We start from the raw sequence: 27,987 nt of genomic DNA on the forward strand, positions 1-27,987 counted from the left end.
CTTATATGCTTCTGTTACTTTGTATGATTCTAGTTACTTTATGTTCTTTGTTTTGTGTGTCTGTTTTCCATGTCTGGTCTTTGTCCCTGGATTACATTCTTTTGATTACCGCTATAACCTTGGTTCCCTTGATTACTCTTTGATTACCGCTATAACCTTGGTTCCCTTGATTACTCTTTGATTACCGCTATAACCTTGGTTCCCTTGATTACTCTTTGATTACCGCTATAACCTTGGTTCCCTTGATTACTCTTTGATTACCGCTATAACCTTGGTTCCCTTGATTACTCTTTCAAGACTTACATGAACATGTGTTGTTTGTTCTAAAATTTTACAGTTTCCAAGGGAAAGATCCAAATAAAAACTTACATTCCCCCCCCTCACCCCACCCCAATTTATATCCACTTAACAAAATTAACACCAAAGTTTTCTAAGACATGTGGTGTACAATTTTGGGTTTGGATTAGATAGATTTCAAGATAAGTCAAGTTCTCAAGTCCACAAAATCAAGAATCTATGAACTCGTCATCTTCCCCTAAACCATGAAAATTGGTACCCAAGAATAAAAGTACTTTTAAAGTAAATTTTTTTTTTTCAATTAATGGTACAAATCTTGAATTTAGCGTTAAAATGATCAGTCTTATAGATGATGTTTAAATAAAGCGATACATCCGAAATGAACGTTCAATCTGTGAAATTTGGAACAGACACTTCATATCAGACCCTATGACTACCAACAGGGAAATAGTTTATCATTTATTAAGGATCATTTTGAGTCATTTTTTTTTTTTTTTGCGTAAAATTCGGGAAAATTTCATCAGTTGAAAGTCTTCTTTCGGAGATACATGTACATGTTATTACAGGCAAACAAAATCACTGTCATACAATATGACAAAAGTGGTCCGGCAAAAAATATGGGCCTCCCAATTCTTAAGTGTCAAGTGTTGAATTATATTTATTTACATTCATTTCACCTTTATAAGTGGCTACTTTTTTTCATGCTCTATAAATACAGTTAACTAGACCACTCCACATCCTTATTGGTTGACAGACTTCACTGTACCACTATTACAAGTAAGTGTAATATTTTCAGGATTGCACATGTAAGTATTTTAATTTTACAAGTAAGTAATGTAAAAAACCAGAACTCCTTGTCAAAATTACTCATGCATAGCCAAACTATAAATGATAATTTACTGGGTTTTTACATCACATTATGATATGCATTTACATTTACATGGTTTTTGATGAATCCAATTTTAACCATGTTTATTTACCAAAGGTTGGCAAATTGATTTGGGGCTCATTATGGGAATGGAACAAATAACCTTCAAATTATCATACTGTTGAACATATCAAATTAAGAGTTCTCCTTGTCCAGACCCCCATTAATTTTGTACAAGATTAACTTCTGAGTACTACCAGTCTTCAAGAAATCCTATTTTCTAGTAACCCAGGGCTAGTGAAATTCTGATGCAGGAAAGCTGGTATTTGTTTATTAGGGAAACTTCATTTTCATTTGAAGCATTCTAATTCACTGAACAAAACTGTTAAAAAAACTCAATTATGTTTTTTTGTTTAAGCCAAAAGAGCTAATCTACACCTATATGCCCTTTCCTTTCTCAAACTTGAGGAGAAAAGACTAAACTTAGACATGGCTCTTTTGCAAGAATTAAGTAGGCAGGAGAGTAATGTATAGCACATACAATGATGATGTTTATGGGATAAGGTTGCTTTTCCCCTCCATTTAATGACAACTACTTGATAAACTTCCTTGGGTAGTTTACTGGACAATTGAGAATTCATTACACATTTCAATATATATTGATAGAAACTTCCTACTCCATTGTCCAGTGAAGTACTAAATGAAATCCATCAGGTGATCGTTATTTAATGAAGGGAAAACACTCTATTCCATGAACATTTTCATTGTATGTGCCGTAAACTAAAAATAAACCCAGAAAATTGACAGATGTAAAATTGCAACCAGTGATTAAATAGTACATTGGTCTTCATAATTCCTAACATTGCTAGAAAAAACCAAAACTGTTGTTTACTTAATCTGTTATTTTGAAATTTATCCTTCCCCAATCATTTAGGCCAAAAATATAATATGTCCGTTTCCTGCTACCCTGCCTACCTTAACATTTGATGGTCATTTTGGCTAAAGCACTATTCAAGACTACATTATTGCCCCATTTACATGATTAATTCAATGTAAAATGTTTTAAAAGTAACATAATTTCCCTATCTATATGTACCTACCCTATTTTTTTCTTGCTGGTAGCAGGAAACAAAACTATTATTGTTTGGCCTTACCACAGAGACAAACATGAACAACCTAACTTAATCTTCTGCCTATAGCAAGTAGTACTACCACTAATATTGTTTGTAGTTTCAGGAACTTTCTCTCTTCAGAAGAGCACATGTGCGATTAGTGGCATATTGTTGGAACAGATTCAGTGTAATTTTGGCTGGCCTAAAACACTTGTTTAAAGTTATTTATCTAATAGCCAATAAGGCTCCCAAGGGGGAGAAATAATGACATAAAGGTTAGCATCAATATACCTGATATTCACATAGCCCTACTAAAAGTACATACAAAATGTAAGTTAAAGAGTGTGAAAAATCACCAATACTAAGATCAAGAAAATATACCTTTTTTATCATTGCAAAAAAAAAACCAAAACAAAACAAATTAGAATTTGTTGGTAAAATCTGCATGGTGGCATGATGACAAAAGACTGACTTTCGCACAGATATCCTTATTGATAACTATGCATTCGATAATCTCGTAATTAACAATATGAGAAGTCAGTAAAGGCTTAACCCTGATACTCTGTTGAATTAGTATCTTCGTTGGCCTTTCCTTAAACACTTAAGCAGTGATTAATCAATTAGCAAAACGAGGCCCCAATCAGGGAGTCATTATAAACAACAAAAAATACTTTCAGGTTTTGCATGCATGAAAGCAAAACAAAATTAGATTGCTGAATAAGCACTATAGAATAAGATTTCTGCTACAGACTATTTTGAATAATTGAATTTGAAACTCTGCTTTGTTCAATTATCTTCATTTTACTGTTTATTCTGACTGAAGTCAAGTAAAGATGCACACCCACAGAAAAACGTGTTTCAACATTTTCCCCGATATTTATCCTGCTGATCTCATTATTCATGTACAAATAGAGCCTAAGTAGATTGAACCTAATGACCAATGAACTTACCAGTCAAAACATATTCTGGGCAAACAGCATAAAATACAGGCTTAATATGGTAATTTCGAAGTGTATGGGATTAAAAAAGGAGAATTGGATTTTTCAAACTTTTTTTGTATGGTATAATATTTGAGCTGTATTCTAGTATACAACAAGAGTTCAATATTTGGGTCTTTAAGTTTACCACTGTAGTAGAGTTTAGATTCTCATCCTAGTCAACATTAAAGAATTCTCAGTATTGCAAGACTTTTGAGTATATTTGACTCAAATGTAGGAGATCAAGTTTATTTAAAAAATAGAAAGTTCCCGATGTTTTCAAGTATCAAATAAGAAGTCCACCCAAGGAAAGCCATAAGTCACCCATAAAGTCCACCCAAGGCAAGTCAACAATAATACTCCATTGAAGAAATGAAATTTCAAAGGTCCTTGGTCAGAAATAGAGGGCCCTGGAGCATGCACTCTCACAACTTTGGACCCCTGAATGGTTGCTTTTATCAATTATAGTAGAAGTTTAGAAATACATAATATGGAGTGGTCTTTTTTCTTTGCTGACAACAAAAAGTGAAAGACAGAATCTTCCATTAAGCCCCTTTGGATTATTGGAGAGGTGAATGAGTATTGTAATGGTCTTATAATAACAGGAGATTCAAGTAAGCACAGGTCTGAGATCCAGGACCCTGAACTATTGAAATTTCTTATTGATGACCTTTCATATGGAATAAAAAAAATTCTGGACCTTTAACTCTTGTAAGTATATATGAACCCCTGAAGATAAACATATCTGTTACCCTACCAGTGCACCTGGTCCATGTTCCCAGTTTTTGGTGGAGTCCAAGTTGCTCATTTACGTTTGTTACTTTGTATGTATTATTTTAGTTACTTTATGTTCTATGTTGTGTTAGTCTGTTTTCCATGTCTGGTCTTCGTCCCTGGATTACATTCTTTTGATTTCCACTAAATTCTTGGTTCCCTAAATTACTCCATACATGTAATACATTTTCAATCCCCCCCCCAAAATCCATGAAATGCAATGATGAAGCGAGCAATCCAATTTTGCTTGGTTAAACAGATGAATACCTTGGGCCATTCCAGTTCCATAAGGTCAAGGGTCACAATCATTTTTTTTTCAGAATTAAGGTACATGTATAATAAATCAAATGATACTATGATATTCCATGTCTGATTACTAATCACTTGTAAGCATGCTTCACTGTTTATCAATTGTCTTTCAATTAATAAAGCTATTTATTAAACACCTAATACATTGTTAATGGATTATTCCATTAATATACAGTGGAAAATACGTAGTAAGTAAAATCAATATGATATTACACACATAATGTCCCCCCAGAAATAAATTCCTCCCATACAGAGGGCGGAGACAGGACATTCGCTCCTCTATAAATGAAAATAAATGCATTATGTATGAAATTTTGATTATACACAAATTTTTTTACCCCCCCCCCCCAAAAAAAAAAATCCTTTTGATGACAACATTGCCATACCATATTACACCCAAATCTCTTGTTTACATATATAAATATATACACCCAAAGCAACAGGAGTTTCAAATACTCTATTTCACTATTGTAAGCAAACTTATGTTTTTTCAACAATGCACCTTGTTTTGTAGTTAATGAATGACCAACCAAGTGTACCTTGAACATAATTCATGAAGCTACACCACCTTTTTTTCATGTACATGTATACTTATAGAATAACAAACCAGATTAAACTAAACTATTTATTTACAAAATTTACATTTTGGCAAATGGGGACTAACACAACTGCAGCTGAAAATACAATGTATATTATGTCTCTCTTGAAAGGGAGAAAACTCAACTAACTATGAAACTTGGAAATGAGAGAAAAATTGATTTTTATAAAGACTGATACTTCAGTGACTATCCTAGTTCCTACTTTCATTCCAGTTCAAATATCTTCACCTATTTCTATTTACACTTTATACATGTATACTCTATTCAAATTGGCACATTAATTTTGAACAGATCAAATCAACACCATTGATTGAACAATAAAGTACTATATCGTCAATATATCACCACAATTTACATTTTTATGAAATCAGAACAGTAACCTATGGTTTAAATCTATGTAAAAAATATTAATAGTGTCATATTTCATTTTGATATTATCTAAACTTTATACCATTATCATCACTCCATGCAGGTAGTAAAATTAGGGAGAAGGGGCCAAAATCTGGGTCAAGCTAGTTCTTGATCTTCAGAATATCTAACACTAAGATACTTCGACCATACAATGAAATTTTCATCCTAGATTTACATTTTGGGAAAGGGCAGATGGTAGTTCTTTCTTGCACTATTGTTATAATCAAGCTTTCTGTAAAAGAAACAATTGCTGTTCCAACCTTTCAATTAAAGTTATTATCTTGGCTTTTCCCTTGAAAAACAAATGAATGTGTACCATTCAAATGCTTATATTTCTAGGAGCATAACATTTTAGTCAGCTATCATTAATGCACTGTTTACAGAAAATGGCAACAGCAACAAACTAGTTCATGTTACCCGAACAATCAATTCTATAGAAAGTTCATTCCTTGTAATTAAGGAGGTAGACCTAAGATAAGGGACAAAACTCTTAAAAATCACTGGAACATTTGTTTCAGCATTTTACATCAATCTCATGTAAGCATAAAAGTAACTTGGATTGGTTTCATTCTGTTTCAAATGAAAACTTGAAAGGCCTTGTGAAATTGAATATGATACACATGGATCCAGAAACGATAAAAAATGCCAGTTATTGACCTACAAATTCTGCAAATGACCGACAACCATTTTCCAATATCGGACATAAAAAATTGTCAACCCTTATAAATTACAGTGTGCATGGTTTTATTAGTATATAAACATGGTGTCCACCAGTCTCCTAATTGTTTATTGGAAATGTATCGACAGGTGTGTGTCAATTTCAGCCGATGTGCACCCACCTGTGACTGTGATTTACCTGTAACTGATTAGTTGATTGCATAATTGAATTAACGGTACACATGCTGCCCCATACACATGCAGAACCATTGCGTATACAAATTAATTGAAGTAACTTGGAGAATTTTCATACATTTATTAGTTGATAATTAAGAAAAAAGTCCACTATTTCCCTGTCGATCTTTCAGAGGTAACGAAAGCACATGGAACTGAAACTATAAATCAGTCATTGTTTATAATTATTAATTCATCGATTGGACCTTTTTAACACAGAAGTCAACAGACCATTTAAATAAATATACAAAATGTGTTTGCGATTTTCTTTTATATATAATCAACATTTTTTCATCATTTGGAAGTTTTCGGCTGTTTGCCTATGTGATGAAAAAGTCTGAGAGATACGATGTTTTGTTTACATGTTAGAGGATGTCTACGTGTGGTCGAAACCAAACACATCCACTCGCTCCAATATTTTGTAAAAGACAGAGTATGTGATGAAATAACATAATTTCCAATTTTATCTTAAAATAACTACACAAAATAAATTTATTTTCGGTCTGAGCATGTAAAAGACTGACACAAACGTCTGCTGAAGTTTCATAAAATGTCCGTCATAGGCTGTCAAAATTTCAGGACCCTTGTACGAACATATCACTGATTTCAAGTAATGTCCCTTACTGTAGGTCTACCTCCTTAGGTATTTACATCCTAGAAAGTTCTTAAGGGGAACTTTTTTGATACAATGTATCAACATTTTTCGGGATCTAAAAAATGTTTTACTATTTCAAATGTTTTCATATCAATTGTTTACATTACAGAAGTACAGAGACGCCTGTCTAAACAGAAACCCAATTCAGTTCAGTTTACTGGGGTTCAAAATACACATAAATTTGAATAAAAGGATTTGGTTAAGCAGTGGTCCAGGAAAAATTCTTCACTGTATAAATTTATGGACTCAGCATAAATGCTGATATTAATATATATATATTTGCACTGTCGTATTTTTACATAACAAGCTGATGAAAAAGTATGGCAAGAAACTAATAATTTTTTTCATTAAGTACATGACCTTACATGTATATGCCATAGACAACATATTTACATGTAAATTATAATTCATGAGTGTACTCCAATAAACAAGTACATGTATGAAATAAACTAATAACAGCTACATGTATCATTTCCTTTATCACTGAGCCAAACAATCAATAAGCTAATCACACCTGTACAATCTAGGGTCAAGGTCAAATTGTAAAACTTTAATAAATCACCTGCTTGTATCTAAGGCCATGCCACAGTTATAATGTGGTTAATGTCTGCCTGGTTTAATCAGAGCAGAAATGTGTATAAAATTTCATAGATCAAAATGAATTCATGGTTTAGTGCTATAATTTGTACAGTTTATTTTGCTAAAATCATTGATATGAAGAAATATTCACAGGTCTGCTGTCAATTAAAAACCAGCCTTCAAGCCTATAAAGGCTCAGATTTTTTGTCTTATTTTCTGACTTTCATAAGTGTTACACAGACCTTTAAAACACACAAGTCCATCCTCAAAATTGACCACCAGCCCCAGTCATGGCTGGTAAAAATGCTGTCAGCTGGGCTTGAAGAATTTGGCTAACATGCCAATGATTACTATAGAAGTCCATTTCAAATTTTTGAGCTGGGGCTTGCTTGTAGAAATTGATATGGCAAAGACTGCAATGTTTGATAAATAATGTCCATGCTCCCAGTTTTTAGTGGAGTCAGAGTTGCTCATTTGCTTTTGTCATTTGTATTATGATTTTAGTTACTTTATGTTCTTTGTTGTGTATGTCTGTTTTCCATGTCTGGTCTTTGTCCCTGGATTGCATTCTTTTGATTACTGCTATAACCTTGGTTCCCTTGATTACTCTTTCAAATATTTCCTTGGCCTAAAGTAAACCTCCCATAAAGAACAATCCCAAAAACCTATTAAAAAACAATGAACAATTTTTAGAAGCCTGTAGTACAGGACTTCAAACTTAAACTCAAATATCTAATTCCCATGGTTTTCATGCCCAATCTTAAAGAGATACATCCCTACCGGAATATTTTTCCCCAATACCTAATCATCTACATAGCCTTCTTACATGTACATTGTTAACAAGTCAACGCATTACATGTAATATTATCAATACCGAAATATTTGTGTTCAATGAATGAAGTATTTCCTGTTGATAGTTACATTGTATAGGCATTATTGACAATTTTAAATGCTGTCAAGCAAACTAGACTTTTGTTCATACTTCCCATGGGCTAGACATTAATAACATGCATTTTTACCTCTAAGAATTGGTTGTAAAACAATGATTTTTCTCCAAAGTAATGTTGAAATTGATTTTAATAATTCAGAGGCTTTAAATACCTTTAAAATTTAAGTCTAGATTGAAATGGACAGAATTCGGTCTCTTAATAGTTTGTCATTAGAAATGACATCCCTTAATTTCTAATCCTGCAGGGGTTAGTGTTAGGGTAATTTTCAAGTGTAGAAGGTCCAACATTTTCCATATTTCAAATCAATGGTCACTTGAGTAAGATCAAAATGTGCATTAAGCATCAATTAAAATATTGAAGGTCCAATACCTTTATAAATGAAATTTAAACAGGTACTAAGTCAGGAATTGATGGTTCTGGACCATTAACCCTTGCCATAAGGCTGAATTCTAAGGGGGGAAATGTATGTACTGAATTCACTGTATTTTTTTGGGACAACTGGGTTCACACTACATCCTGGCCGCCTACGATACTGATACAATGCTATTTGTAAATGAATTTAATTGTATTAGTGTTATAGCTAGCATTATTTTAACGACTCAGAGAGAAAAAATAGAAAAATTTGCTTAAATGTTATATTTCAAATGGAATGACGAATCAAATCCTTACTTTTTATTTCCTGTCGTGCATAAGCGGCTTTGTTTTGTAAAGCATGGTGGCGCCCATGAAGGACACACGTCTCTTAAAATGTATCGTGATACGTACCGTCAAACATATCCAATATCGCGATATGTATCATTGCAACCCTACTGAATTCAGTAGTATCAAGCAATCTTTGAACTCAACATGGCACAAAGCTGACTGAAATCTTTACAAGCTTTAAACATCAAGCAAGACTTACGAATGAAAATCTGTCTAAAATGAATCACCAGATGAAAGTGAAATGTCCTAAATAGTAGTTAATGTAAAACATGGTAGGTTCAAGACCTGGATAAATGATATTCCAATGGTCCTGCATCAGAAATAGAAGGTCATTGACCTCAGACCTGTGCTAATTTGAACCTATGTCATACCAAACATCCTAGGAGGACCTTTCATTCAGAATGCAAAAAATCCACAACCTTAACTCTTGAAAGTAAGTTTAAACCCCTCCAATTGAAATTAATATGAAGGAACCTTAGAAAATTGTTGATTTTGTCTTGCTCAGGGTTTGATTTAGACAGGTTTTGTCCAGGTCAGGGTTTGATATTGACAGGTTTTGTCCAGGTCAGGGTTTGATATTGACAAGTTTTGTCCAGGTCAGGGTTTGATTTTGACAAGTTTTGTCTACGTCAGGGTTTGACTTTGACAGGTATTGTCTACGTCAGGGTTTGACTTTGACAGGTATTGTCTACGTCAGGGTTTGATTTTGACAGGTATTGTCTACGTCAGGGTTTGATTTAGACAGGTTTTGTCCAGGTCAGGGTTTGATATTGACAGGTATTGTCTACGTCAGGGTTTGATATTCGTGGATTTTTGAGCGTGTGGTTTTGACATTTTCAATATACAAATCAATCGAATTCTCCTTTTCATTAGGAACCATATTTTGTGGCTTGGTCTATCCACGAAAACCACAAAAATTGGTACCCCACGAACAATAGTACTTCCACTGTAAATGGAAATGTACATTTTCAACATACAAAACAATCTGACATCAAAATGATTGTTAACCAATTCCAATGGACAGATGAAGCTTTAATCCACAAGTATTTCACATGTAGTAATATTGGAATTTGAAAAAGCTGTGATTTTTTTTCCTAAAAGGTTTTTTTACTAGAGTTGTGACATTGCAGATGTATTGATTTCAGCTATATGGACTGCCAAGTACATTTAATTTCAACTCTGTAAACAGTGAGTGGTGTAGATTTTCAACCACATGGACTGCATTGGTATAGTTTGAATGTTTCATTTCAACTATGTGAACAAAAGTGTACTTACAGAAATAAATCACAAATAAGTGGATAACCATTAGATTCTAATGGAGGCTGGCAGTTTTGGTCATGACCGAACATCTGTTTTCAAAAATTGGCAAATCAGAAAATTTAATACTGTAGAATATGGAGGCCAGAAAATATACTTTTTTTTATTTTCTAGGCAGAGAAAGGCAGAGAAGACCAGGATATTTATTTCCGAGTTGTTTAAGGTTAAGAAGTTTCCTTACAAAAACTGCCAATCCCTAAACCCTCAAAATCAAATGGTTGTCCCAAAAGTGGCAAAGGAAAAGATAGAAAAAAAAACATTGTATGTTATATATATATATAATGTCACCTAAACAACTGAAGACCTAAAAAACATTGTTTTCGTTTGCTGTGTTTTTCTACCCCATGAATCACCTGTACCATAGGCAGTGTCTGAATCTTATATGGACTGGCACTTAAATAAATACATGTATAAATCTCAGACACATAGGTGTAATGAATAACATATACATCCCAGATCAGGACATAAAATTGACATTCACAAATGAACACAAACATCTTCATACATTTAAGAAATAAATCACTGGAAACTCTATTTTATCACTGATTTACCATGGGTTGGCCATTAATGTTGCATTGTTTTACCCCAGTGATATTGGTCATGTGTTTGTCACTTTTTTGCCATGACTGTGGTCTAAAGAGCTTTGAAACACATCATATTGGAATCTACCAATCACACCCATTTGATCCCATAATGGCAGGAAGAGACAAAAACAAAAGAAACCTTTGAAGTGTTTTAATTAATAACATACAAATGTACATGCATATCCATGCTTTTTTAAATGAGTCATTTTTACCTTAAAAAATCCAAATTTTCATATTTATAGAATAAATAATTGCCTATTACATCAATGCAATATCTTGTGAATTCTTATTTTAAATTATTTTTTATTTTTTATTGTTTATTTTATCTCAAACAGTATTAAGGAAAGAAAGACAAAAATGGGTCAAAGACAGGAAATTGTCAGGTTGCTTTTACAGGAAGTAGAAGTGTGACAGACTTGAAATCGCACCCCACAATATGGGACCCCCACACTGAAATTGCATACTGCATATTTAGTGGGCGTTATGTCAGTTGCTAAGAAAAATGTTACACAAGAATTTTCCCCACCCACCACACATATATAGGTGGAGAAGAGCACGATTCAGCAGTATTGATAGTACTATATTATCAAGTACAATTACCTCAATTGTAATTTACAAGTTCATGAATGTGCAAAAATACAATAAATCTGGTCAACACTTCACTTTGTTTACCAATATGTAACAGGAAACTTTCTATATAATCTTCAGATGTTTCAGGCTTATGTTCATTTGACAGAATCTGTGAAAATTAGCAATCATGAAAATAATGCATACACAGTGTATTGTTATTTACCCCAAAACTGAATTTTAACATCAAATCTCAGGGGCATTCATGGTTTTTTATTTAAAGTCTGTGACCTAGACATTTCCATAGTGCTATCCAAAAATGGCAAATGCCGTCTGCAAACCTGCATTAGTGACCATCTGTATTTGGCAATAACCTGTCTTAAAGACTATGATTACATTTTCCCTACCCTGTACTGCTTTTTACTGTGAAAATACTTTAATTCATGGGTACCAATTTTCGCGGATTAGGTAAGAAGTACAATGTTCGTGAATTCTTGATTTCATGGTTTTGAGGTTTTATGTATACATATCAATGGAAATCTCCTTTTCATTGGGAACCAAAATTCACGATTTGGCCTACCCACGAAAACTACGAAAAATTGGTTCCCCAAGAACAATAGTACTTTCACAGTATGTAAAATTTACCTGTATATAAGGACCTTTGTTTTCTCTAACCTGAAATACCATTTAAAACCAACTTGAGTGGATTTCTAACCTGATTCCAGCCCATCCCCTAAATGTCAAATGGTTGCTCATCGCCAGTTCTCATGAACCATAGAATCTCATGATCTCACTTGATAAAAGACCCATATAGGATTACTAGGTTTGATCAATAATTTAACTCTTGTTAATATAAACCTTTAAATCAATCAAACATACAGTAGTTTTCTCATTTCTTTAATTGACATGACCTTGTAAAGGTACATGCAATATGTTTACCTTAAATACTGTAATGTTGGTTCATTTCACCATAAAACCTTACTACACTATATCAACAAACAAGGAATAACAGAATCATAATGGTAAAATCTTGATTTGAAAATGCTTAGTTCCACATTGAAGAAGAAGAAAATCACGTCATAGCCATACGCTATATTGTACAAAGCTTGCAAGGTAAGTGAGCCAACAAACACATGGATGGACAGACAGACACGATGATGCTTATATGCCCCAAAAACTTTAAGGTTTACAAAACATCTTTCATACTTGCCAAAACAGAAATGTAATGCTTTCAATTTAACCTTGCACATAATTGTTTTAAAACCTGAAAAAGCACAATGCAAGCACTGACAGCCTTGAGACAATTATTTACATGGCTTAATAAGCTTTAGAAACTTAGGCCATTCAAAATCAATTTTTAGTTTGTTTTTTTTAAACCATAAGTGATCATGCTTAATACTTATAAACATTCAATCTATTTCAAGAACATATAATCACTATCTCACCCAGCATTTTTTTCACTCAATTCAGAATGCAGATTTTGGAGATTAGAAAGCCATAAAATTATATTACACTATTTTATCATTCATAGACCTGAGCTGATAATCTGAGATAAGTGCATTATTTATAAAGGTTATAGCAAAAAATAGGTTGTGTAAATATTTCTAAAAAAAAAAAAAAAACTTTTTCTTTTTAACAAACCTACTCAGTTCCCTCCAACCTCCATAAGTACAAGGAATGTATCTAGGTAGGGAAATTATTTTATTTTTCAAAGACATTTTACATTGAGTCAATCAAAAAACAATCTTGTCTTTAACAGTGCTTGAGCCAAAATGTCCATAGAATGAAATGGGTAAGTAAGGAAGCAGGCAACAGACGTTTTATTTTTCGCCTGAACTATAAAATGGATATATCTATGTTTCTGCAATATTTATTGCTCTGCTAATTTAATGTATTTTAATAAAAGAAATAAATAATTTCCTACACCCACGAAACTTGATTATTTAAAATCTTTATATAATAAAGCATAATTAATTTCAGAGTGAAAATTAAATATCACTTGAGCGGAACATATGCAACTGTACTCATGCGGTGCACTTGTTAAAACAATTTGAACATTTTTGCTAATTAATTAACATGTAACTTGTAAACATGAGAAAACAAAAGAAAACATGAAAGGAACAATCTAATGGTTCAATGTCAGAATAATGTGCCTTAAAAGACCCGACATTAAATGTTCTACAACCAGGGACACCATTCGGAAAAGTAAGAGTTGAATCACAAATCATAAAGACAACATTCATTGTCAGTAATTTCAAGACAACCAAGATTCAATTGGGCATGTAGAATTTTCATCAACGTGCCATCACAAAATGTGAACATTATACTCTGTAACAGTGGGCAGATATGCGTTTTGGCGAACTGCTGCTCCTGAGCTCTAGCATTACTTTAAATAGTCAAACCTACCTTAAATGACCTACAAAGGGAGAGAATAATCCTAGTGGCATAGGTCAGGTGGTCCTAATATCAGTGTGTGGGCAACCACCGCTCGCCAGCTCGCCAAATACCAATAGATGTGTAATTTGGCAAGTTCTCATTAGCTTACACTCGTCAATTTGGCAACCGTCATTTGATTGGCGAGTTCCAAGGAAAGTTAACCAGTCAACAGCTTATTTAGTTAAACATCCCTTAAAATCATACATAAAAAATATGTTACCTACATATTAAGAAGTTTAGCTTGAATATGTCAAGTGAATTTTGCACAATTTTATTGACTTGTAAAGCATTATTTATGATCTGCCATTTTAATTTCCGGTAAACGGGATGTGCCAAAACCTAAGCGACGGTCCCAATCTCATATTAGTAGTCAAACAAAATTATCTTGGTTACCTTGCAAATTAGTTGTTTATTGTCAAAATAAAAATGAACAAGAAGCAAATGATAAACATTTTCTTGTTTCATGATGAATCTGTTGAAATATAATTTTATTTTTAAAATATGAGTTCAGAAATGGAGTACTTATTTTGTTACTGTAAAGTACATGAAAAACTTCAATGGGAGGGAATATTCAAAAATGGAAAAGTTTTTGATAAATTTAGAAACAAATGAAAAGATAGTGAAGAAAGAAAAAGAAAGGCAGAAAATAGTCAAACCCCTGAGAAAACAGATGATAGTACAGACAAAAAACAAAAAAAAAATGGCTAGTTGAATTTCTATTTGGCTAGCAAGATCAATATTCCACTAGCCAGTATAGTACGTTAGGAAAAAAATGGTTTCCCACACTGTTATATACAGGTTAAGTTTTTAGAATGTACTAAATATACATTAAGATATTATGTGAATTGTCTTTTGAGACAGGTTATTGCTGAATATATGTGGTAGGTAAGACAGGTTTGAATGTACACAATGTTCTCAAGAAATAATTAGTCGATTGATCACAGTTAAACCATTCATGAATATGAATACATGAACAGACAGTTAAACAGAACCTGCCTAGAACAAGTCCAATCATCCCAGGCCAGCTTTATCATATGCTAGTACCCAAAAGCAACATAGAGCCCACAAATTAAGTGCATAAAAAATTAGCCTATCCTAAAGTCAGGCAGTACATTAACCATCTATTTTATTTACTTGGCCTTATCTGTCTACTTAATTACAGGCCAATAATGATTAATTTTATGTTTTACTGGCATTCATATTGATTAGGGTTGTATATAGTCGTTATCAGCTATCAGCTGATGCATTGTATTATAAAAATAGATCATAAATTACAACTCAAGCATGTATGACATTAAAATACCAGATTTTAAACCACAATAATGGAATCATTATTTAAGTGGTAAGATTTCTGTACATCAAAACCCTATTTTTTTATTACAAGGCAACTTTTACATATTTTAATATTTCATTTACAGTGATTGTTTTGTTTACATGATTTTTAAGGCAGACCGATTTCTTAACTTGAAAAAAATGTTTTTGTCATATTTTGTCTTTTCAAAGGCCAATAATGATTAATGAATTGTTAAACAGAACACTATAAGCTTTCTTATTGATTACTTGTTATCCCTTAGAAATACTTGTAACTTACAACTCAAGCAAGCATAATATTGAACAGACTACAAACCTTCTGATCAGAAGACCACATTTCAAAAACAATTTCCTTGAAATTTTTCCATTTACTTTCCAAAATGGATTTTTGAAGCTTCTAGAGTTTCTCTATTTGTCTGAAACCTATTATTCTTTTTTAAATAGATTTATATCTAAAACTGACTGCTGAGAGAAATTGAAATGTATAAATGGAAAACACTTGGAATCCTGTGTAAAAAATTTGATCCTTTGACCTTGACAATTGACCTGTTACCTTGAAAATGAGTTGTAGGATATTAGATTTTACAAAGGACTAGAATGTTCAAGATTAGTTCAAACCCATTCTAGATTATTCCCAAATTTGTAGGGGGCAGACAGACAGCAGTGCCCTTCATTAGGCAATGATCATGAATTGATATCTAACATATTCTTTTCAATGGAGGATCCAAGTTGGGGTTCAAGAGGTTTGCATCCCTCCTTATCATTGGAAAATTTGTCATTTTCAAGTGTAAAATTGACAAAAATACTAAATAATGTCCTAGCACACCCTTTTTCATAGAAACCCGGGCTAGCATCCTTCTTTTACAAAGTGTCTGGATCCGCCCCGGCTTTTGATAAATGTTTATTCCTTCTCTTCTTATTCCATGCATGAATGGTACAGACTTGAACAAAGTCAACAAAGGAAAAACCAGAAGCATGTATAAATGAACAGTAAAAACCATAGAAATGGTTAAAATCTTGATTTTAGAAAAGCAGAATTCCACTTTAGAGCAGGAAAAAAAAAACGGTCTGCCAATCCCATCAAATTTATTTATTTCAAGTTTTTAACAGTAGCATTTTTTTCAACCCCACTTGCCTGACTTTACTAAAGACTGGTTCTATAACCTTAATCACACTACAAATTGCCTGATTTTACCAAAGACTAGTACTATAGAACCACATTGCCACATGTCTTATTTTACCATATTTGATTGAAGGCCAATAAAGATTAATTTTATATTTCTCTGATCTGGTGTTCACTATTGATTGTGGTTAATGTAAGGAAGTAATCCCTGAGAAATGATTCAAACATGTATGATAGACTATCAGACTCAATATTGGTATACACTTATGGTAAGGTGTGAATCTTGCCTTTTTTCACTTCCCACTATTGAATTGGACACTCTGAAAGTTATCTACCACATAATATGAACAACATGGAGTGGGCATTCATGTATTATTCAGGCCTAAGAAGTACTAATGCAAGTAAATCATCATCATGGCTTTTTTTGTTGCCATATCTAAGGAATAATGCTAATTTCAACATTGAAAAAAATCTAGGATTTAATTTATTTCAGGCTCTATGTACATTCAAAATCTCAATTTTGTATTTGTAGGAGATCTAAACTGACGAAGGTCGACAAACACCTCCCTAAGAAACAGGCATTCTGAGAGTATTGTCTTGCAATACATAGTCCCATATGAGCAGAAATATCTGTTGATAGAGTAGATTGCAAACTTAATGCATAATTTGTTTATACAAAAATGTAGAAAATGAGTTTTTTGTATTAATTTTTAACCTCAGCAAAAAATTGAACAAATAGGAACAAAATTCAAACTTGATCTGCAACATGTCTTCAAATATCTAATAAATATCTGCAAGCAAACAGTGTGGAAAACACATTTGCCAGACTGACAGATGGACAAATAAGTGTAAACCTTCAGTGGCCTCAGGCAAGAGTCAATATTATTTAGGAAACAAATAACATGTAGTGAATGGACTAACATGTAAAATAAAACTTAATGTAAATTGAATCAATTCAGAAACATTTAACGGTGATTATTCTTTACTTACATATGTAACTCGACATCTGTGCAGTAATTAACAGTAATTATTCATTTTTGTCCCATATTTAAGTTGTAAATATATCTATTACATACATGTACTTGTATTATCAAATCATAGTGTCATGCTTTATTTATGCCATTTGCATGTAAAAAAATGTGTTTAACACAACCTGAAATATCAATGTTCATGAATTAAATAGAACATTGATACCATTTTTTCATAGCTAAAGTCAATAACTGTGAAAAAATTCTCCATAAGACCGGTGCATGTCAAAATCATAAACAGTGATAAATAGATGTAAGTAAAAACTAAATCATATTAATCTTACGCAAACATTCCACAACTTTGATCTGAATATAAAAGTACAGTGTAGGCCTAGGAAACAATTTTATGTTCTGATTTCATTACTAATCTTTTTTGTATTTCACTGAAAGATTGTAATGAAAATTTTACATTTCCACAACAGCATCAAGTTCCTGAATTCAGAAATATAATTATGCCAAATTTGTCATGGGTATTTCAAGAACCCTGATATCATGTGACCTCATATGTATGTTAGTAAACTAATTGATCTTAAACACTTTAATTACTAATACATGTATATACATGCACATGTATGATTAATTTGATCTTGATAACAGACTCCAAAATTTTCACAAACAAAACAAAACTTGCATAGAACAAGAACCACATTTTTCTTGGCCTAACAACTCCCGTTTGTGAAAGTTTATGCCCTAAAAGAAAGAGTGATACTTAATATCGGTAAACAAGTGCGGATTGACATTTAGCTTTTACAAAGAACCAAAGCTGTCATTTAATACTGCCCTAAAAATAGAATAGAAAACAACCCATCCTTATCGTTCTTCTGAAAATAGTTTCAAAGAACCCTTTCAAATCAACAAGGTAAAGACTCCTTTTACACTAAGTCGATAACTTGTTCCTAGTGAGATTGAAATACATTCTCTGTATTATTTAGGAGTCATGACTAAGCCTGGGGTCATTTTCAATGCTATGAATATCTTCTACAGTGAAATCTGTAGTTACAGAACTAATATTTGTTATTTCAAATGTTAAGCCACACAATTTTAATTTTCGTTGTTCATTTCTGGTAGACAAAAAACAGGGCTGATTTTCATCTATCTTGTAATTTTTAATATCTTTTTTTCAGATGTAGGTTCTTTAAATAGGATTAAGACTGACTAAGGTCAAAAATTTATCTTAAAAGAAATCTATTGACACCATTTACTAAGAATTTAAATTAGAGGGAAAAATTGCCAAATAAGTGGAAAGTCCACATGTGCTATTAAGTATTCTTGTACATAATTTTTTTACCCGGAAAAGAATCAGACTGTGTGAAAAGCCTCAAAACATTGAGTATCATTAGAAGCTGACATTCTATGGAATATTTGTAATTATGGATGTTTGTTGCTTAGTTTAAAAATAACAAGGAGTTCAGAGGATTGTGAAATCTTTTAAGCTCTTCTATGCGAGAACAATGTGAATAGAAAAAAATGATGGGTCAGTGTGCTCCTTTTTTGAGATATTGACAACTGTAATTTTTACAGGAAAAGGATTCCTTTGGATTTTCCATAGGTTTGTCTCAGTAAGTTTTGTCTGTATAAACCCTGAAGAAATAACAAGAATTTCATAAAAAAATCTTCAAATAACATTTTAAGGTGTGATAAATGAAATTACAAAAAAAAAAAGCAGTGGGAGTAACAGGGCAAAAAATATTAATGCAACGAAAAAGATAAAACCAGAGGAGTCTGAAAATTTGACAAAACATGACATATTTAAGTCAATTGTCCATAACTGAAGAAACAAAGTTTAACAACAAAATATATTTTTGTGGCCTTATGACTGTCTGCCACTCTGTATTCATTGAACCAATGCTAGAATATACAGTTAATTCTTTCCTTTCTTGCCAAATGTTTATATTGGTTTAGTAATAACAAAATCTGATTACAAATTGATTGGCTGATTGATTGTGGAGGAATTTTTTATTGGTATCCAATTTTGTTGGTTTTTTTTGCATTTCCTTCAAACCAAAACAAAACCTTCAATCCATTTCATAAACTGGTGTTATATAAACAACATGCTTAAGCTGACATCCAAAAATAAAATTCATGCTTTTTTCAGTATCTCACCAACATAATTTTCTTCAGTTTATTTACAGCCATGTAACATGGCCATCTGTTCTGCCCTTGAATAAAACAACCACTGGGCAGTGATGAAATTTCTGTGAGGTTTCCTACCATTTGATTTTTTCCAAGTTTTCTACAGCATTTATATGTATGGTAGGAACAGATCCTCCTTCAGCCTTATCTTGATTTAAATAATTTCATCAGTCCATAGTAAAATATAGCTATAGCTTTCATGTTGAAAATCTTAATTGGAGAAGTAATTTAAACCACTTTATGCTGAAAAATCCAGTACAACACATTATCATACATATAGTCACTAGTAATAAAATAAATTCACATATTTCCATTTTTTTCCAATGTTGTGTTTTTAGGAAACCAGCTCCCAACTGCTGACAAGAGCCTTTCTTCCAAAAAATAACTCGTATACCAAGGTCTATAATTTCTACCATTACGCTGTATCAAGTCACGATATAATATGATATAATATCCAGTAAGACGTATCTATATAAAATTACAGTTTAAATACCTGAAATTATTGATTTTTTAAATGAATATGTATCAAATTTTCCCATTTTACGACCTTTTCATACATACATGTAGCTTTCCCATAGCACTCAAAAGTGAATATGACAACAATGAGGTTGCTGACATTTTCTTAGTCAAAATCTACAAAAATCTGTAAATCAAACAATTCTTGCATTTTTGTACTTCTTGACTTATGCTAATACATGTACATGCAATATACGAGACAAACCATTCTCAGAAGCAGAGAAACTCGCATGTAAACATTTGTAAATTACAGGAAGGATGGATTTACCTTTTTCAAATTAACATATACTCGGCGTCACATAAATAACATACTGTTAAAATTTGAATAAAAATATTTTCTACGACTTTATTGACACCGACCGTCGTTTTAATTGTCTTAAATGACTTGCTCATTCGTTTAGCCAAACAGCTTCTCAAAAACAAGTTGCTTATTAGCTTAAATCATGCGTAACAAATCCTTACGGGAAAATCCCATACTAATATCCGCCATGTTGGTTTTTACGGGACGATTTGTTTACAAACGAAGTTCGTAAGTTCCCGTCGAACTCCGGTGACAATCGTCTGCTTGATCAACTTCTCGGTATTGTACGTTGTTCGCGTAAAATAAATCCGAGATATCCGAAATAACGCCGAAGTGCATTCTGGGTTCTTCGGTTTTTGGACAAACCATTTAAACGTAAACAACATCTCCTAGCAACCCGATCACTGTAAACATGGCCGACTTTTTACAATGTAAATATTGGCACCTAGAATTAAAATCTGACCGGAATTTAACGATTCAATGTTTAGGGAGAAGCCGTTTGGCTAAACGAATGAGCAAGTCATTTAAGACAATTTAAACGACGGTAGGTGTCAATAAAGTCGTAGAAAATATTTTTATTCAAATTTTAACAGTATGTTATTTATGTGACGCCGACTATAGTGGAAATTAGCATTCTCTCATAGTCTTTGTAATGAGTATCATTTATTAGGCAGACTTGTTAATTCATAATTATAACAGATGCAGACATTTTGAATGTACCAAAACTTGTCCATATTCTTACGTCACTGACAATATAGACATCATTACAGCCCATACAATGATGATGTTCAAGGAATAAGGTTAATCTTCTATTGATTATTAAATACATTTGTAACTATCACATCATAAAATTTTGTAAGTAATTGACAGAATTTTGAGAAGGAAATTTTAACTTTCTATCAATATTTCCTGAATATAAACCTCTTTTCTTTTGTTCAGTCAACTACCTAATGAAGTTCATCCATTGATTATTACCTCTATCCCCTATGTCATCATTAAATAGACTATAATACCGAAACAGTCCACCATATCTGGGTCTGTGATAATGGCAGACAACCTTGAGACCACCTTTGATCCTCTGAACATCACCATTAAATGGGCTATAATACCGAAACAGTCCACCATATCTGGCTCAGTGACAATGGTCGACAGAATTAGTTGACTTCATAAATCAATTCTCCTCATGTTTCCCGTATGATGACTTGAGTATGGGTTCTGATCTTCTTACTAGCACAAAATCTGATGGATTGATTGTAGTTTTATGTTCTAGTGCTGATATTCATGCATTTAGGACAAGAATAGCAATCAAACACACCCTACTTAGTACTTAGCCATATTTTCAATGTGCTATCTTTCATAAGCAACAGCCTGAAGCAACTCTGACACATTATTCTACACTATAATTTATAAACTGGCAATGAAAAATAAAAAAGTTCATACAAATAAAACAAATCTTCTTAGAAAGGTGGATTTCAATTACAAGGTCCCCTTGGATCTGATTATGCCAATACATGTACCACTCAGTCATTGGCAGATCAATGAAGCATCAATGGTTAGAACCATCCACTACATATCAAGATTTTGATAACTTTGTGCATTGTTTGGCTAAAAATTAACCAATAATAGCCTGAAAACTCCCTCCCTAAATCTCTGGAACTGCATCAGTCCATTGTCACTCAATCGTATAAGTACATATATGCCAGGAAAAGCTCCTTAATCCATCACCTGAACATATTTCAGTCTCTAGCTTTAATTAGAATATGTAATTTTAGCTTGTGAAATCAATAAAAACCTCTCAACAACAACTTGAAACCAAAAAATCTTGGAAAACTATTTTAGAAGATAACAAAAAGTGCATTTCAAATTGATTGCTGGAACTCATAGTAGGTATCAAAGCATGATTTTTAATGTGTTTTAGAAGACACATATTCAGTACTACATTTCAAGTCATGAAAATCCATCAACCCAGTCAACCATGCTTATTTCAATATTTGCATTAATATAACTTGGACTTCATAACATTGAAAAATGTCCAGAACATTCTCATTTCTAGGGCTATGCACCAGGTGAAAGTCCAAGTTTAATGAAAATCAGATCTCTTTACAAAACATACTAAAAACAAGTTACTGAAACTGCAATGGTCAATCATCAAATCCTCAGGCCAAAAAAAATTAAATGTTTGTTTGCTGCTACCCCTACCTACCCTTCGTAAAAATTTAGATTGTTTTCCCTTTAACTCAATGTAAAATGTTTCTTGAAAAATAAAACAATTTCCCTATCTATGTACCCTATTTTTTTCTTGCAGGTAGCAGGAAACATCTTTGGCCTTATCCCAATACATCATGTACTTGCTTTCCAGTCAAGGTATAATAGAGGACAAAGTCCTCATAATGGTAATAAACACAATTTAGAATACAACATTAAAAGCACTGGAAGTCTGATTTCAGTCTGGCAGGAAGTTACATTTAGTGGAACTTTCCAGGATGAGTGAATTAACTGAGAAGAACTATGCCAACTAAAAACTTTTTTTTTAAAGAAAACCTAAAGACAAGTAAATAGTATCAACTACATTGTATCAGAATTAATTTAACAAGCTGTCAAAAATAATCCGTATTAGTTTTTGTCTATGGCAGAAACACATCGAAAAATACATGTACTTCTACTACAAAGAATCAATAAAAATAAATATCTACAATTACTGAATCAATTTCAACATTTACATACAGTGCCAAAATTTATTGATTTGCACTTAAATGTGCATGAATGATTTTAAGACTCATGAATACAAATCCACTAAAGCATTACCTTGATAATGCCTTCCTTACTTAATGCAAAAGATGTACCAGAAGCACAAAAATTGTTTTGAAGGGCTTAGGGTGTAAGTTGCATGATCAATTTCTCAAAAGACTTTTAAATGTATGAACACAGCAGATGAGAAAAGGAAATTCACTTAACTGATAAACTGTACAATGAATAAACATAGAATGTATAATACATGTATATAGATATCTTTTTTCATACAGAGTAATTTGAAGATGTACATGCAGTATATATTGTGTGTATACCCTTCAAAATAAGTGTTACTTCCAAAGGACGTCAACAAAAGCATCATGTGGAGGACTTGGAGCTGAAGACATCTTCTCCATTTGTATGTTAAGTAGAAACTAAAAAAAGTGAGTGAGGTCAGAGGGATACTGCTCCATTTGCAACACATAATTATATCTCCGATTTCAAAGACCTTGCCTCATGTACATATATGCATCTACATATATTGTGCCTTAACTTCTTATAAAGTATTATCAAAATCCATTTGACAGTTTAGTAGGAGTTGCCCTTCCACATCACATGACTAGGCAGTAGGCCAAACAGACAGAAAAAGTGATTCATGTACACTCCCCAGTCTTTGTTTATGGGGTTAATTCAATTTGTACACAAGTTAGTGGATTGAAAAACCTATACTTCCAGCAAATACAAAACTAGAAATACCCCCACTCCAAAAATGATAACATGTAACTTTCTAACCCCCAAATTAATTTGGATCAAAATCTTAAATAAGAGGTGCACAATGGGGAACATGTAAAAAAGATTTAGTGAATGTTTTATTTAATTCCATTCAATGGTGTGGGAGGAATAAAGGATGAGAGATGGGTTTCCCTGTGTAACAGAAGGATGGATGAACAGATCGACACCCCTATCACTACATAACACCATCATTCCCTGGAAACTAAAGAATCTATTTGCAAAGACTAATGCACATGCCATTAATAGCTTTATTTCATAAACTTCCTTGATAACCTGCCCCCCCCCCAAAAAAAAAAAAAAAAACTCTCCTTTTAATCTCCATTTTGATTTGGATCAAAATCTAAAATAAGAGGTGCACAATGGGAACATGTAATGAAGATTCTGTGAAAGTTTCATTCAATTCCAATTAGTGGTATAGGAGAAGTAATGAAAAATTGATGGGTACCCCCTCCCTTGTGTAACAGAAAGACGGATGGCCACCCCTATCTCTATGTACCCCTACTTTGCAAGTGAGGGTATAAAAACATGGGTTCACCACAAAATAAAATCTAGATTTTATCAATGTGCTTAGAGTTAATTTAATTTCCAGTAATTTCAACATGCCCCCCCCCCCCCATTAAAGAAACTCCTATCAATGCAATGGAATTGAGCTTCAATGGATTAACATTTAAACTTGTCCAGAGAGGAAAGTTACCCTAGATACTTGTTTCAAAACGCAAGTGAGCTGGCACTCATTTGAAACATACATGTACTGTGCTTGACCCACATACATGTACCATCACTTGATGTACATGTACAAAATGTACATGCACAGTTTACAAGCTGTATTAAGTACATGTACATGAACTTTTTATCAGAAAGTGCAATATTTCTTTGATCTCCTATTTTTATCTTTTATCTATATATTTAGACCAAGAACACTCTTGACACGCCTAACATACTGAAAAGGTCAAGCGATTACAATAAATTATAACATTCAAAAACAGTTATCCTTAAAAAAAAAGTTTTTAGATGTGAGTATGTACTAAGTGAATTTTTTTTTCTTTCTAAAAAATGCTGGAAAGTGAAGCTAATGAGCTATAAATACAATAAAAAAAAGTTGTTTTGGAAAGGATGGGAAAGAAATTGAATAGGTAGGTTTTTAATGAGTAGGTTGATAAACAGCAAACCAACAGTTTTTCAAGGTCAGCCCTGCATATCTAAAACAACTACCTAAACACATGTTATTATAATCAATCTATCATCTTCATTGAATTGCCTGAAGGTTCCATGAAAAGGAAAAGGTCAGTTCTAAAAAGTCGATATTTTGTTTTTTTTAATGTGCCATTTTTTCCATGGATATCCATGTCAGGTAGTTTTAGTGTCTTGAAAATAGTGATAACTTTTTACAGTGTTTTGTTACTTATTTGTTAGTAATTTATTATTTCAAAGGTGGCTCGAGAATTACATTTACATGTAAAATATTAATCACTATATAAGTCCAAATACATAATATATAAAATATACTGTATGAGAACAAAAATACCTATATGTGTAACTCAAGAATGACTTCTGACTTCAAAATTTAAGCCATTACAGACAAACATATACTTGTAATATAATGAGTTATATTTGCACTAAAATGAACTATTGCACTAAAATAATTTCTGGTTCTATGGAAAGAACCCAGCAAGATCAAGTCATGGAAAATCTAAAGGTACTGCTCTACAAGGCATTTATCATTGCATACAATCATTTCTGGGTCTACAGAAAGAAAGATCAAGTTATGGAAAATCTAAAGGTACCGCTCTACAAGGCATTAATCATTGCATACAATCATTTCTGGGTCTACAGAAAGAAAGATCAAGTTACGGAAAATCTAAAGGTACCACTCTACAAGGCATTAATCATTGCATACAATCATTTCTGGGTCTACGGAAAGAAAGATCAAGTCATGCAAGCTATAAAGCACTGCATTACCTTTACACAGTGTACAAACTTGTACATGGATACATGTACTAACACGAAGAATATTTTCTGCATGTAAATGTTCCACTGTCCTCTACCTGGCTCATAGTGTCAACCTTCATAATTATCACAATCCAACAATATGATCCTCTATCATCAAGACTGATGATGATTTTATCCCAGAAATCAATAACGCTTCTTGTCACAGTCATCAACTGTCGACTTACTTCTTAAGACTTGTTAATTACTATTTGCTTGATACTACATAGTAGCAAAAATACATGTACATTTAAATGTACCCCCCTTTATTTCTTGTCTGTTTTGGTCATAGGAAATATTTACATGTAATTTCATATAGCATTGTAATTATCAAAAGAGTGGATGTCCTACTCCTACATGCAGTGTTCTACCAAGGCCGCGTATTTGCGTATTTCATGCATAATTTTTTGAAATCACTTATAAAATTTGCCTGTGTGCGCAATTATCACGTCTAAAAATTCATCGGTAGGTCAGGTACACGAAGTTCCTGTGATGCCTCAAACGTTAGCGATAACTTCTGGTTTCAGGCTTTTTCAATTCAACACGATGAGCATGTGGTGCTGCTTTAGTATAGAAAATCTTAAGTTTTAAGATGACACTGACAAATGCACAAATCACTAACATAAACCAATGTGACATGAACATACACAAAAGACCATTTTGACGAGTTTTATTGACCTAAATAAAATTCCCCCACCTTTTCAGAAATACACCCATAAAATTTAGACATACGAGTGAAATTCTCCCAATTTTTCAAAAACCTTGGTCAAACACTGCACATGTACAAATGTACCTATTGAACTCTATGGGATACTTTCACTCATTGTCCTACAGAGGCAACAAAAATGTAAACTATCTCATGTACATGTACATGTACCAATCTTGGAAAGAAAAGAGCAAAATAAACCTGACACATTTCCACAGTTTATTTCAAAAATGCTATTATAATATTTGTCACAACAAAAACATATTTTAGGAATTGTTACCCTTTACCCGAATATCAAGTCAACTTTTTAATTTGACATGAACAATGTACATACATTAATGCAGTCTGTATGCCATTAATTACCATTCTAATTAGATTCTAAGTCATGAATGTATTGGGGATTAAAATGCCTCATCCTCTCATAGGAATTATTAGTTACCGAGTTATTAACAACCAGTCCATTTAAAATTCAGACACTGACTATGGGAAAAGTGATTCATAATGTAGAAAAACCCACCCAACAAACGATGCTTTTTCAGCCTTTATATCATATGCTAAATTTTTATGTAAACAATACTCCTTACTATATTCTGATCTGTATTTATGAGAAAACCATACATCACTGTCACTAAAATCGACTAAATCAAGAATGATAACTCTTACATAATGTCGATTTCTCACACCATCTATGTACATGTATTTTTTTATCTCGAAAGTGCAACTCCCAAATGATATACTGAGACTGGTTATGTGGTATGCAACTGTTTCTGAATAAGAAATAAAGTGAAAATTGTGGGTTTTCAACATGCATGGATCACCTCCTGTCTGTTATTTATTAGGACTGCTACTTAATAAATGTGAATTTGCAGTTTAAAGCACTTAACAATGTTAACATCCAATACAAACCTACTCTTTAAAAAAATCAATTTACTTTTTATACCATTAATATATTGAATATGAAAAATACAATGTGTAATATATACACTTTATGCAATCATGTATGAATTTTAAATAACTATCACTACATGCCGAACTTTAGCAAGGCAGGGCCAGAACCAAGACTTCTGGTTTGAGGGTGGGGTTAAATAGAACTAAAAGGGCAGGCAAAGTGAAGAGAGAAAAATTCATGCAAATAAAAAAAAATTTTCCAATTGAAGTGAAAACTTACATTTTGTGCCCCACTAAGACTTTGTCATTGCAACAGAGCATTTTTTTAAAATTTCATCTACAAAATTTTTTTATAATCCTTCTGTTATCCAAGACATCTATTTTCAGTGAATCACTATAAAACTACTGCATGTAATGTATAAAAAAGTTATGATGTCTGACTACT

At 32.6% G+C, this 27,987-nt stretch overlaps 1 protein-coding gene and 1 long non-coding RNA gene across 3 annotated transcripts in view; one reads left to right on the forward strand and one right to left on the reverse strand.

Moving 5' to 3' along the window:
• The window catches only part of LOC148600025 (ubiquitin-conjugating enzyme E2 E1-like), a 46,247-nt gene that overhangs the window by 14,499 nt on the left and 3,761 nt on the right, over positions 1-27,987 (reverse strand). The gene's annotated exons all lie outside the window — the stretch shown is intronic.
• Positions 1,023-11,737, forward strand: LOC148600026 (uncharacterized). 2 transcript variants are annotated; one of them, XR_015917604.1, is made up of 3 exons: positions 1,023-1,074; positions 2,396-2,552; positions 11,361-11,737. It is a non-coding gene; the product is annotated as an uncharacterized LOC148600026 (long non-coding RNA). The 2 variants fall into 2 exon arrangements; XR_015917603.1 differs by lacking the exon at positions 11,361-11,737 and adding an exon at positions 7,003-7,850.

Source organism: Perna viridis, chromosome 13 (genome assembly GCF_037379345.1).
Source record: "Perna viridis isolate PV_CMFRI_1.1 ecotype Kerala chromosome 13, ASM3737934v1, whole genome shotgun sequence".
Classification (NCBI taxonomy): Eukaryota; Metazoa; Mollusca; class Bivalvia; order Mytilida; family Mytilidae; genus Perna; species Perna viridis.